This window comes from Caretta caretta, chromosome 4 (genome assembly GCF_965140235.1).
Source record: "Caretta caretta isolate rCarCar2 chromosome 4, rCarCar1.hap1, whole genome shotgun sequence".
Taxonomy (NCBI): domain Eukaryota; kingdom Metazoa; phylum Chordata; order Testudines; family Cheloniidae; genus Caretta; species Caretta caretta.
In genome coordinates, this window is record NC_134209.1 from 107878616 (window position 1) to 107893248 (window position 14633).

At 38.2% G+C, this 14633-nt stretch overlaps 1 protein-coding gene and 1 long non-coding RNA gene across 8 annotated transcripts in view; one reads left to right on the forward strand and one right to left on the reverse strand.

The window, feature by feature from the left end:
- LOC142071927 (uncharacterized) overlaps nt 1-14633 on the reverse strand; it is a 111104-nt gene that overhangs the window by 93119 nt on the left and 3352 nt on the right. The gene's annotated exons all lie outside the window — the stretch shown is intronic.
- Nucleotides 1-14633, forward strand: part of RBM47 (RNA binding motif protein 47) — a 115298-nt gene that overhangs the window by 49801 nt on the left and 50864 nt on the right. The window contains exon 1 of one of the 6 annotated variants that reach the window (XM_048848518.2): nt 1343-1429. The exons of the other annotated variants lie outside the window; for them this stretch is intronic. The gene's annotated coding sequence lies outside the window, so the exon portion shown is untranslated. Of the gene's footprint in view, nt 1-1342; nt 1430-14633 lie in introns of those variants that run through there. 6 annotated transcript variants of the gene reach the window in all.

Genomic DNA, 14633 nt, shown 5'->3' on the forward strand with positions numbered 1-14633 from the left:
TGCCTGATATGATGTGTACTACTCAGTCTCTCCAACAGCACAACTTCCTCCCACAGCTCCTGACATGCACACCCACCTGACTGACTGGGAGGCTTTTAACTAGTTTCAGCCAGCCCCTGAATGGCTTCAGGTGTCCCAATCAACCTAGCATTCTCCCTGCCTTCTGGAAAGTTCTTAATTGGCCCCAGGTGTCTTAATTGACCTGGAGCAGCTGCCATTTCACTTATCCTGGTACTAGGGATTTGTTTAGCCTGGAGCTAATATATTTGTTTCCCACTACTTTTCCATAGCCATCTGGCCTTGCCCCGTCACAATATATATATATTTGTACAATGTAGGACCATAAAGAAATCAAATTAGACAAAATAAATCGAACTTACCCACAACAAGATAGAACACAGCAGACAATATACTGTCTCAAAAATACAACACTTACTGATGGGGGGAAAAAAGATTTTTTTGTTGGCTCGTGTGCATGTGTCTGTGTATCAGGAGTTAGTGAGGGTTCGTCTATGCTATTGCGCTGTTGTGTATGATTCAGTCATCTGTTTAAACCCTCGCTGTCATTTTCAAGTTAGTTCACTGACCTCTCCTCTTTTGCGACCAGTGGTGTTACTTTGTCAAGTCAGATAGTTTCACGATTTTAATGCCAGCTGGTTTCTGCTGTCCTCCATTTGTAATTGTTAACTTGAATGGAATGCAAAAACTCTGGTTTGGGACTAGTAGAATTTTAACTTTGGGTAACTTCAGGGAAGCTGAAAAGCGGGCAGGTTTTCTTATTAGGAAAGCACCTTGTTGAGAAGTTCCTTTTACATTCATTTTGCTTGTCACTGTGATTTGGTTCTGTTCACATAATTTTACTGTGCGATTTCAGAGTACAGTAGGGCTGGTTATGGGGGTTTTTTTGGTTTCTTTTAAAGTTGTAACTGTCATTGGGATGACTGTTCCTATACTGAGGATTTATTTAGAAAAGATATGCTCCACTTTATTAACTGTTCATCAGTTTTCCTGTTAGACATGCCTAGGTTTGCTTGCAGATTAGAACAATAAAGAAAAAGGTTATCATGATTTACTCCTTGAAAAATATTTATTAATAGTCCTGCTGATGTAGTTTTCCCCCCAGCACGCTTCTCTCATATCCCCCTTTCATATTAGGGATTTTTTATTTCGGGGAAAGGGGGAGTCAAAACAGGGTTTCTTTGCTGCATTTACAGTGCTCTGTACTGCATATATGTTCCTTTGTGACCATGATACCGTGTTCTCGCAATGGTGTTTGCATGGAGGGTGGGACAGAAGGTTGCTTAGTGTCTCGTAAAACATTTACCAAAAGCAGTCAGCCATGGATTTGAAGGGCATTCCATTGCCAAGCTGCCTGTGGGAGGGGAGAGAGAGAGTGAGAGAGCACAAGAGCACACCAGGTACTTGCCAGGTACTGTTTCATACTTTACTTTTTCTTGAGTTAGAAATTCAAGAAGAGCAATGGTGTTTGACTGTAAAGGTTGCTAAAGGTTTACATGGCAGAACTCGAAAATAAAAACAGTAACTAGCATTTCTCTTTATAGTTTGTTTTTGTCAAATATAATTCAGTTACAAATTGTGATCTAAGGCATTGATTGATCAATGTCTATTTGCTTTTGGGGTTTTTTTTTAAATGCAGAAGTAAAATTCACAAGAATTATATAAGTATTGTTCTTCATATGGTTGAGGTTTTCTAATGAATTAAACCAACTGGACTCAGTTTGTCCTGTAACCAAAGGGTTAGAACAAGAGTCAAGGCTTCTAAAATAAAATGTGTAATTCAGTGATTGAAACAGGGATGTGGTTAGTGACTCGCTCTGTAAAGACATGCTAAATGTTGAATCTAGTTTTGCTAAAAGAGGCAACATGACAAACTTTTTCAGGATTTTTTCCTGTGCTGTCCAAGTTACGAGACATAGACAAATCAGAAATCAGATTTATAACTTTTTTCTAATATAATCCACATATAGAAAAGACAGAAGTGAAGCTGAGTAGTTTCAAAGAACTTATAATATAAGAATATTATAGATAAAAAAATATATCACAATGATACAAGCTGATTCAACCAAATGGTAATAAGTTCTCCTTCTGTAATGTTATAATTTGATAATTCTAACATGCCTTGAGATATAAGCCTTAATAATAACCGAACCACCCTACCCCCATGATTTCCCAGTTTGTTCTCAGGTAATCACAAGAGGTGAGTTTTCAATAATAGCTTGATGTGTAATAAATATTAAATGTGTGATAGGTAAAATTCTGTGATTATCTACAATATGTTCTGAATCCAAAGAGGGGAGGTAAAATAGGGAAAATATATCACTAGAAAGGGAAAATCTGTTATTTCTTTAGAGGGAAAAAATGCTACAGCATCTGTTGTTTCAGATTTCCTCCTCCTAAGTCAAACTCAATGCAACATCCTATGCAGTTTTGCTTTAATACCTCTCTGATGTGAAGGAACACTCTATAAATCTGGGTGTTGCTTACTGTACTCACATGCTAAAGAGTAGCCAGATTTAGTAGATAAACTTTAATAGCATCCAGCACCAATGGCTAACAGCCCTTACAGTATATTAAAAGTTGCTTAAACCAAATGTGATGTTGATGTATCGTGCTGCATGGGGCCACTAAAAAACTAGTACAGAGTGCAGTGGTCACAGCTCCTGCAACATAGTGAGACAATTACTGGAAAAAAAGATATTTGAAATCCCACAACCCTGAGGTGTAAATAAATGAAACAGGCCTTCAGAAATGTAAAGTCTAGGTAAAACCAGCGCCCTAGTCTTTCAGCTATTGCATAGAAAAGCAACCCTTGTATTAACAACAATCCAGGGGGCCACCAGTGACTTTCATTTCTAGATCTCATAGTAAATATGAGTCTTGTATTTGCATCCAAATAATTTTCTGTCAATGCCAGACTATAAATTGGGCTGATATAGTTTAAGAACGTTTGGTTACAGTCTTTAAAGATTACAGATTTTATCTCAGCGCTCAGGGACTGGATTAAAAAACGTAAAAATCTGAAACAAAAGAGAGCAACGTTATCTTGCCTATTGTCATGTGATGATAGAGTTCTAGCAGGTCACCATAAGGAAGAATTAATGGATTAAATAGAAGGGACAAGACTGTTGACAAAATTTGTTCAGTCTTTCAGTCCTGTTTACACTTCGAAAGACCTACTTTGGTGGGATTCCAAACCCTGTATACCTATGAATCTTCTTCCCAAATGTCTGTGCAGGAATGCAAAGAAACACCACCAAATAGATACAAATTTCAATTGAAAGAGGCATAATAGTTAAAAGGTCCATGAGCAAAAGCTGCTGTCCATAGTTTGCTGTCATACAGTGGTTGCTCTTAAACCTTTTCTAATTTTGCCTTGGATAAATAGAGAATGTTACTTCAGGATATGCAGTATTCCCTATATAACAATATCAAATTATTTTTAACTTTCCCCTGTACTTTCTTATCCTGTTTTAGGGATTACTGCAAATATGGTTGAGACACTTTTTAACTTAGGCATTTGAAAAAAAATAATTGTGATTTGCTGTATCAGAGATAACACCAGTCAAATACTACTGCAAGCAGTGGAATTGCACAGGTATTATTGAGATCATAATTTGGCGTGCAAAACCTTTACTACGGGTGATAGTGTATGAATTCGAAACAATCCAGATTTATTCTCAGAGCTTAGGTTGTTTGCAGGACTGGCAATTAGAAAAAAAATTTTAAACTGAACTCATGTGATACAGAAATCATTGATAGACCAAAACACTTAAAATTAAATGGAGCCCACAATGCCATTTCTACAGCGTCACTTTTCTGAGCACCAAGTATTGCACTTTAAGTTTCCATGGAAATTGATATTGAAAGAGGGAGATTTCTACTCATAATTGAATAGGACGCACTTGTAATCAATGGTCACATTCAAACTGGACCCCAGTCTCTTGAGTTATTTTGGAAAATGGTGATATTCCCTTAGAACACACTTCTTAGGGACTGGATGATAATGGACAAAGTCCAAATTCTAATCACAGTTGCCAAATCCAAAAAACAGCAGCAATGACAAATCCCACCCTCTCTCCCTCCTAAAAAAATATACTGGGCATGATCTTGCACCTACTGAAGTGATTACCAGAACTGCTATTGATTTCAACTGGAGCAGAAATGGACCCTTTAGCGTTTGCTATGGAATTAACATGTATTCTTTTTCTTTGGTTGGTTTTGCTAATTTACTGTGTGTGTGTGTTTTACTGGCATAGGGCATTACAGCTTCTTTACAGGGAAAGGGGAAGTTTTCAAAAGTACAAGGAAAGAACAGTATTTATTTGGAAGTGTGTTGAGTTTGAATAAACTAACCACCAAGAAGCTACATTAGTATACAAACGTTTTAATGAATTAGATAAACACTGTATTTTTTAAAATAAAATTTTAATGTGATGCTATGAGCATCAAGACAAAATGGTGCCAATTAAAGATGTGCATGTTCACTTTTGCTCAGTGTTTTTGTGCATTGGAATTGGGACACAAGCATTCATGCATTTTAAAAAAAACCTTGCTTGCATGTGTCAGGGATTTGCTTTCCTAAAGTGGCACATGTATGTAAGTATGTCTTTGAACATTTGGGCCATATTTAAGGAATTAATAGTGGCCAATACAAAAACTAAAAAGAAATGCAAACAATTGAATCTTTATAGCGAATGGCAATTTGATAGGACATCTCACAGAGAAAAAAGAAAAAATCAGCTATCGCTACTGTAAGAACAATATTGTTAACTGAAGACCCGGGACAAATTCTGCTCTAAGTTACACTAGATAAAAGCCAAAGTAATTCTACTGAAGTCAATGGAGTTATTCTGGATTTATACTTATGTAAACTGAAATCAGAACCTGATCCACTCTTTGCTAAGCCTCCTAACTTCAGTGCAACTCACTATTGTGATAACATTACAATATAGTTTAATTTTATATAACGTCTTTCATACAAACTGTATCCCAGAGTGAGCTACAAAGTTCCTAATGAGAGACAGGTCACAGTATACTATAAATCATAAACCGCAATGTAGACTCTTGGCTCAGATCCTAAACCCTGTAGCAGCCATTTTGTATCAGTCCCTAGAAAATAATCCAGCCCTGTGTCTCCCACCCCATTTGCAATGTGGCTTGCTCTCCCAGAGGTCTCTGGAAGGTGCATTTTAATGAGTCAGACTGAATATTTGTGCCCCCATGGCCCGCAAATAACCAGACCTCCTAACTGGCTCAGGAAGTGCAATTGTCTCTGCCCCTTGCACTTCTGTCAAGCACAATCTTTGTAAATTGTGTGTGTCCTTTGAGATTGTGGCAAATTGTCAGTCTGCTCTCTGCTGGGCAAAGATTGCGTCTTCTAACATTCTGTTGCCATTCTACTGTTCATTCCAGTGCCTGTTATTCATTCTAGTATTCTTGCATTGCAATTGCTATGCAATCAAGAAGATACTTATTATGTAGGATCAGGAAGAATAGATACAAAATGTAATCTACACTAAGATATTTAGTAGTAAATCTATTTGATATGACACAACTGCTCACTCCCCACCCCGTGTGTCTGTCTGTCTCTCCATACAATCTTTTTATTTAAGAACATATTCAGGAACGGTAAAACTTAACACTGCTGTTTTAATATTTATTAATTTTTTTCACGTGTCTTGAAATGGGAACTGCAAACACTTTGAGCCTAGGACTAAAAGAGGAGTTTCACTGCAGCTGTTGAAAGTACTTCTGCATGTTCTATTGAAATGTTGATTTTAGTATCTTCCCACACTTCTTAGTGAATCAAAACAGATATCTCCATTTATATAACACTGAAAGTTCGGACACCATGCCAGACAGTCAGTAGAAAAGGTCCCTTACAGTCTGGAAGTCAGACAGGACACAAATGAGTGTGATGAACATGGGTCTGGGTTGTGCCCAGACAGGGTTATGTGAACAAGGTTACGGGGTCACTCTGTTAATTCATGATGAATAATATAAAATGTGTCTATATTTGTCAGGGGCCAGCCAGCAGTAGAGCCAGTCTCTGGGCAACCAGTGAGCCCTGATAGAAGTTGTCTGATTGATCACAGGGGTATCCAGGCTGATACATAAGCTCAGTAGCTGTCCAGTGGCTGCTCAATGCATTCTAGCCTGATGCTGTGCTTGGTCCTGTCCTGGCCTCCCCTATCTCCAGCCTTGCTCTTGCTTCAGCCCCAGGGTATACCAGCTCCCACCTTTAGCCCCAGCTCCTTCCTGATCTCTGACTTCTGGCTCAGACTCTCAGCTCCACCTTCTGCCTACAACTCTAGCTTATAGAATCATAAAATATCAGGGTTGGAAGGGACCTCAGGAGGTCATCTAGTCCAACCCCCTGCTCAAGGCAGGACCTAATCCCCAACTAAATCAAAATAGATATTGAACAAATATCAGCTTAGGCTATGGCCTCTCATTCCTGGCTATGACCCTTGGCTTCGCTCCTGGAACCCGCCCCATCTGGATTCAGCTCAAACTGCTAGGCCTGATTCTTGCTCCAACTGCTAGGCTAGACTGCCCATGGCTCAATTGTTGACAATATTTTAATTAGTTCACTTCTTTAGACTTAACACAAAAAAACTTTTACTTGGGGAAGGGGAACTGTCTTATACTCTTATGGCAACAATACAGTACTGAAGGGAATTTTTTCCCTTTCTCCTCTAGAACTGTAAGTATATTTGTGTCACAACAGGCTGTACCACAGTGGGATTTGCTCTCTACATTGAGGCTAATGGAGCTATTAAAGAGCAAACCTAAGAAAGTGATGATTTAAATAAACTACATAATTTAATACCTGCACATTTCCGAATGTGAACAAATACTTACGTTCTGACCTCCAATTTCACTTTTGCTAAAATAATAATCTGAACAAACTAAAGGAACTCTTAAATCACTGCTCAAAATGAAATGCAGTTTCTATTAAATGAAGCACTTTTAATTACCTACAATATTAATTGCTTACAACATTATGTGCAGTTCCCAATTCTGTCAATGAGAATTGCTTGCATAGATGGAGGCAAGATATTCCTCTTATTTTTCTTCCTTTGTGTTCTTTGAATAGGAATATTTTCTGTGCGCTTTACTATTATATAGATTTGACTGAAAGTCAAATGCTGCAATGAGCAGAGGACACCATATAAGCCGGATGGATATAATTGGCCACCTACTCAAGAAATAAAAATATGATTAAATATTACATTTAAATTACAAATGCACCCAACTGAAAGCCAAGATCTGAATACCTCCGAACTCTGGGGAGTTCTTATCTGAATTTGATGGCTCAGGACCTTCTCCAGCTTAAATAATGCAGAGCCTTGCAAATCCTCACTTTACTCAACCACCACATGTTCTAATTTACACACACATACATAAAATGTCTGGTTTCTCTGCACTTTTCAGCCAATAGACCATAGTGAGGTCTCATATTAATAAGACTTACAAAATAAACACCAGAAATTTGCTCACATACCATAGTATATAATATCAGTCATAATTAAAACTAACCTGAAACTGACCAAGTAAATTAAAACATTTTAGGATAAACCTTCCTGGCTTTTATATTATATATATTTGTTTTCTCACTCAATTGTAAAATTCAGTGAGTTGCAATGAGTCTCCCAGTCATTAATTTGTGAGGGGGGGAGGGGGAGGAAGAAGACACTGTTAGAAAGCTTCCATCTATGTTCCATGATTGGAATGAATAAAGTCTGATACTTTGTAAGAACAGATATGAGAGAGGTCATCTGAGGAAGGCATGTCTTAGAAATGAAACTACATAACTCAAACCGAAACCTTTTCTGTTGCTTAATGGAGGAAGTCACATTCTGCAAATGCAAAGCATTAAGTGGTTTTTCATCCTTTTCAAAGGGCTTTAGAAAACATGCATTATCCCAGCCCTTCCTTCCCTACCTACAAAGAGTGTGCAAGGCAATGAGACAATAACAGCGGCATCATAGCAGTGAGGTCTTTTTTTTTATTGTCACTGGTGAAAGCGTGTATCATGCTTGGACCCCCTTCCCTCAAAGTACTTTCTGTGCTCATAAGAAAATGATGAACAGCCCCAGAAGCATTACCTGTTCTGGGATCATATTAAGCTTTTCTAATCTGATTAGTTTAAATTATATCCAAATTCTCAGCGTCAAGTTGTCATATAAACATTCTGTGATACATTGAGACTGTATTCTTTTTAACCTGATTATTGACATATTTGTAAAAGCTTTCTCCTAGAATCACTCCCTAGCAGCTCCTGTACAGTGCAGCTCTCACCTTCTACAGCCCTCAGACAGTGCTCACACCACCCATATACTTAGCCATATGTACCCCAAAAATGGAAGGTGCTGCCCCAAAGAAATTTAAATACAAGGAGCCAATTTTGCAAGGACTTACACACATATTCATCTTTACATTGACTTCACTGGGACTACTCAGAGTGTAAAGCATGTGTGCACATTTTTCTGGGCATAGAGCTTATTGCTGCAAGTACTCCTCAGTGTGACTACCTGGTATCATGCGTGCTTACTACTATGAGTTCAATGGGACTACACATAGTAATAAGCACGGTGCTTGGTAGTTTGGCATAACACAGCAAAGAAACACAACAAACAGAGTACTGTGGGGAAAACCAGGGTTATAATAGTGAAAGATTATGGAACATGTGTATGGTTCCATACATGTTTTAAAAATTATATCAAAATGTAGGTACAGTGTCTTGGATTGGTGCTCAGGTATTATGGTGATGGAGGCCATACAAGAGGATGGAGAGATGGATAGAAGGAGGAGTGGATAGATGAGTTGGAGGTCAGTGATGGAAGTAAATGACAGAGGCCAATTTTGTACTTGTAGCATAATATGAGTACACAAGTAAGGAGAGCCTTTGTCATAGCAATCTTGTACCATTTATCCATAAACATACTTATGAGTGTAAATGTTATATAAAAGCACAATAAAGAAAGACAAATGAAGAAAGGAGATAAAGGGAAACTGGAAAGGAGCAGCTGAAGTACATCAGACTTTATAATACTGGTAGTTGAAAGAGATCTGCCTATGTCAAAGCTTATTCAAACAATGCCATTCAGATATAAAATCAAAGATGGTGACACCAAGGAGGAGTAAGCAGGGAGCAAAGAACAGAGTCTTCTTGAGGCACATTTTATCTCCTCTTAGGGTCTGACCCAAGTTTCAAATTCCAGGTAAGCCTCAAGCCTGTGAATGTTAAGATCCTCAGCCAGAAACCAAAATATTAAAATTTGGTACAACCTGTGAGTGAGAGAGACAAGGACAGGAGCAGAGTGAACTCCACTTTCTTCAAAACCTTAGGGACAAGAGTGGGCAGTAAAACCCAGTAGAAAATTAATTTGACAGACTCAGTGGGCCAAACACATCCTTGATAAAATTTCATTTGTATCACCTGGTTGCCTGAGGTCAGTGGAGTTACACTGGACATGGATCTGGCCCATTCTGTTCTGGGGTGTCTTCCTCTTGTCTACGAAAGCTTATCATATCAGTGCCTTACCCCCTTTGAATAAAGGCCCCAGAGAGGGAAAATATACAACAGGAACTGGGAGGTCAACCACAGAAATCACAGACATCACTCTTTTCTGTTCTGAATATTCGACACGGCATTCAAACATATGACTATGACTGTGAAATTTCAAAACTGAACTAGACATTATTTTAAAGAAGCATAATGTTTTGTTTGATCAAAATGACAGACTTGGGTCCTAATTTAAAGAAAAATAAATTGGTTGCATATCAATGAGAAAAAGCACCAGTTCCACAGTAAGGGGAGCCTGTATTTCACTCCTGAATCGCAGGAGGAGGAAAAAAATCAGTGTACAACTGACTCCCTGCTAGGAGTTTGACAGAGTTTAATTAGAGAATAATAAAATAAAAGATATTCCTAATTGAAAAAGTACTCTCCTCCTTTCTAGTGTAAGGAATACATGTACAATCCCATAAGGTTGAATAGAGGGACTTGTCATTTCTGCTCAGATAGGGCTTAAAAACAGCAAGAGATGCATTCTTGTACTAATTACATATTATCCATGCTATAACTATAGTCATTGGTACTGTGTAGAATTCTCATCCCTGTTTGATAAGATCATTAGCCTTAAATAGTAGTATATTTTATGCTGGGAAATATTTTGACTCAAACAGATGGTAGTGGATACTTAAAGTACTCTGTTAAATGCAAATAATACTGCGTCTACCAAGTGAAGTAATGTATACAATTTTTTGGACACCTTTCAAAGCAACCGTATTGTGTCTAGATGTCAGAGTTTTGCTGGAGTCAGAATTGTTTCTTTTTAGGGTTTTTGTTTTTTTTTTAAATCATTTAAGGTAAATAGAATAACTTCTAATGTCAGCAGCTTTCTTACATAAGCAGAAGAAGAGGGATTCATATGCCTAGCGAAACTCTTTTTAAACTAACAAGGACACAGTTGTGCTGTGGAGGTACGAACTGGAGGTGGTGAAATTAGGTTAAGCAAGAAAACATGGAATCATCTTCACAAGTTAGGTTGTGGTGATGAACCGCTGTGGGCTCAAATTCTCTGATATTTGCATTTAATGCAAAGAAATTTTAATAAACAAACCCCTGAATTACCAAGGATGATCTTCAGGGCAGCCAAAGAGACCTAGCTGTGTACACTAGTTGAGCTCTTTCTGATATTTTTAATTGGTGTTGCATGGAGGTTATTGTGATGTCAGTCTTCTGGGGTGTAATAAGCAGTTAGGCTTTGATCCAGCAAGGTATCGATGCACTTGAGTAACTTTAAACCCATGAGCTGTACCACTGAAGTCAATGTGACTAGTCACATGCTTATCTTGATGTTCATTAGGATCCTGTGTGTTTAAACAGAGACAACATTTAGTGGAAAACTGTAGAATTCTTAGGTTAAAAAAATTACATGTAGAAATTCTATCATAAGTACCAAGGATTACTGCTCTCAAACAAATCTGATGTACAAGCCTAGAATTTTACAAGGACACTATCAAGGCTGGCAAACCCATATTTTATATTCCAGCCTCCAAATCTTGCCTATTTATCTACATTCTTTCTTAATAAAGATAAAATCCTAGTCTCAAAAATAAGGCATGGAGTACTCTAAAAATCCCAGATGATGAGTTGAGTGGACAATGTGATGAATTCCTAGTGTAGCATTCATTAGGATTGCATTTTTCCAGGAGGGGGGTGTGTGTGCGCGCTTGCAGAGACATTCCAGCAACGCTGCCAAACACAGCATCCTGAGTTTGTTGTTGTTCTGCTTGCCAAATTAATTAATTGGGATTTAAGATGGTAAAAGCTCTAGTTGTTGAGGCCTGATAGATTTGTTCTACAATCTGTTGGCATGCAAAAAGTGTAATTATAAAAGTTTTGGAGGATTCAAATTTTGGTACTGTTCCTTTAAGTAAATGTAAAATTCTACTAACAAGCCAGACTAGAGAAGATAGGATCATTGTCTTCTATACATTGTTTGCCCAGTGGACTTCTGGAAAGTTTGAGACAGTACATTTAGTATTTTGTTAAAATTCATGTTCTTCCAGAATTTAGTTTATGAATTTTAGTTATGTGGCTCAGTTAGTGTTATATTTATTTGAATTTTGTGTCAAATCTAAGTCATGGGTTCCTTCAGCATATAGAGTAACCCAGTGATAAAGCTACAGCCAGTTCATTTTAAGATGAGAAGGAAAATGAAAGATTGTAAAAAGAATAAGATGTTAAAATGTCTATTCTAATCTCCAATTCTGGGGCACATATCTGTGCCTGCTTTAACTTAGAGACACCCAAAATTTGTTTCACAGAAGGTTTCAATGGTAATTTGACAGGGATTCAGAAGTACCTTGCATAAAATGGATGAGACTGTAGCCTCCCTTCTCATCTTTTATACAAAGGAACAAAGGTGTGACCCACCAGGGCTATTTAAGGTGGTGGTTTGCATGCAGAGAGCTGTGGTCTATGCAGAAGGATCCTTTGTTTTAGAGGTGATGGCAGAGGTGAGCCACTTTATAGAACTTCATGAATGTCATTGGCCATCACTGATCTAACATTCATTTTATTTCTGTCAAATTTTACATCACTAAATAATTTAATATCTAGAACTTTTCTGGATGAATAATGAAAAATGTGAACCTTTCTGAGTACATCTTGGCTACATGTATTCCACTAGCAGTATATTATTTGTAAACAATTGTGTTTTCCGCTTTGCTTATAAACAGTGTTTATACAATGACATTATTTTGTATTTGCAATAGTTTTTCTTTCATCCCTTTTGATCTTAATAGTTTTACCAATACAGACGCACAACCATTAACGCTCACTGATTCAGCTCTCAGTGGATGGCTTCCCATTGACTTCAATGGGAATTACATAGGGCCAAATATTGCAATATATTAATTTGTGGTAGAATGAGGAAGCTGAAGGCCCTTTCAGAAAAGCTGTCATGGGAAACTGTTTGGGGCTGTACCAGCCTGGATCATGCACTTCAAGTTAGCCTTCAAAAACCTAATTCATTGAGAATATAAAGTCTAAACAGATTTGATATCTTGTTTATTTCTCATAAGCCATTAGCTCCTGGCTGGTCACAAGAAGAAAAGACACACACACACACACAAAACAAAAAAACAAAAACCAAATACCCCCAAACTATAGGGAGATATGCCCCCTCCTTGGGAATGAGAAAAGGAAAAGGAGGAAAATATGAGAGGATGGGGTAAAACAAACAAAACATTTTACCAGCTTCAAGGAGGAAGGTGCAGCCTACAGCAATGAGATGGAAAACGGCCAAAAGAACACTGCAGTTGCTTGTTTTCCCCTGGTATAAAGGATTAACTATCAGAAGGACATTCAGGGAAACACTTCTATGGGAGGGTGAACTCACATCAGAGAGTTGAGTGGTAACTAGTCAATCACAGAGAGAATAGCCAATGGAAGGGTCTGAATTCCCACCTTTCTGAGGGCAACACATCAGGATGGAAAACACCCTGAGCTTTTCAGAGCTGAAGTTTGCTGCTTCCTGTGCTTAAAATTTACCATCAATGCATCACAAATGCAATATAGAAAAAGGTAACATGTTAAAGAACAATCATGAACTGCATTTCATCCGAAAGTGTGTTACAAATTTAAGCCCCAATCCTGCAATGAACTCTCATTCCCTGCACCTGTGTGAAGCCACACAGAAATCAGTGGTGCACAGAATGGGCACAGGAATCTGTCTGCATGGATCCAGTTGCTGAATCAGGGCCTGGTGTTTCTGTACAGCGTTAAACAGTTGTGTTTCATCCCGAAGGTTGCTACATTTCAGTAGCAGGTGAAGCAATCCTTGCACATTAATTTAAAATGACATTCATTTTTCATTAACTTCCCGGTGCTTTTCCTGTGTACCTGGCTAGTGCATCTGAGTTGAGAGTGCTGTCCAGAATGGTCACAATGGAGCTCTCTGGGATAGCTCCTGGAGGCCAATACCGTCGAATTGTGTCCACACTACCCCAAATTCGACCTGGCGATGTCCATTTCCGCGCTAATCCCCTCGTCGGGGAGGAGTACAGAAATCGGTTTTAAGAGCCCTTTAAGTCGACAAAAATGGCTTCGTTGTGTGGACGGGTGCAGGGTTAAATCGATCTAACGCTGCTAAATTCGACCTAAACTCATAGTGTAGACGAGGGCTAAGAGCGTCTGTAACTCTTCCTCTTCCCTCTCCCTCTCCCAAAAAAGGTCAAGATTAGCTCTTCTATGAAACAAAAGCATCAAATAAAATTGAATTTAGTCACACCTTTAAGGGACACTTCTTCCTCATGTGAGTAATCCCTTCACATCAATGTTATTTCCCTTGTGGGGAAGGAAAATTAGATTTGGCCCTAAGGCCCTGATTTGTCAATGACTTCCATGCGGCTGGATCCCTACACCTGCATTATGCAGCACCACTGAAGCCAATAGGATTACACATATCTTAAACACGTGCTTCAGTGCTGTGCTGGTCTAGAGCCTCAGGTGCGTTCTGTTTAATTTTTAAAATATCTTTATTGCTAATTTTTAATAAACAATAATCAAGTTTTTTTATTATTAGTACTGGGCCTGATTGTGCAAACCTTTATATGAGTAAGAATTACCCATGTGAACCAAGATTTGCAAAAATCAAGCACATTGTCTACACACATTTTCACATGTTGCAGAAACATTAAGAAATGTTATCCAAGTACTCCCAAATCATCTTAGCATTGACTGAGGTGCCAATCCTGCAAACACTTTTGAATATTGGTAATTTTAGGCACTTGAAGTCAAACTTCAATGGGCCCACTCAGTGCTTAAAGTTAAACTCATGTGTAAGAGTTTGTAGGAGTAGGGCTTAAATGATGATTTACCATATGTACTAGAGTGTATTTGGCTACATGTGAAAAGTGTATATATGCAATCAGATGACAGGACACATTGAATTATTAAATATAGCACTGCCAGAATCCTTTCTTGGTGACGGACAGTTTCTTATTTGGGTCAAACTGCTAAATCGGTTCTTTCACTATAAATCTCTGTGTCAAACACACTGTGAAGAGGATCCCATGAACACAGCTGGGATGCC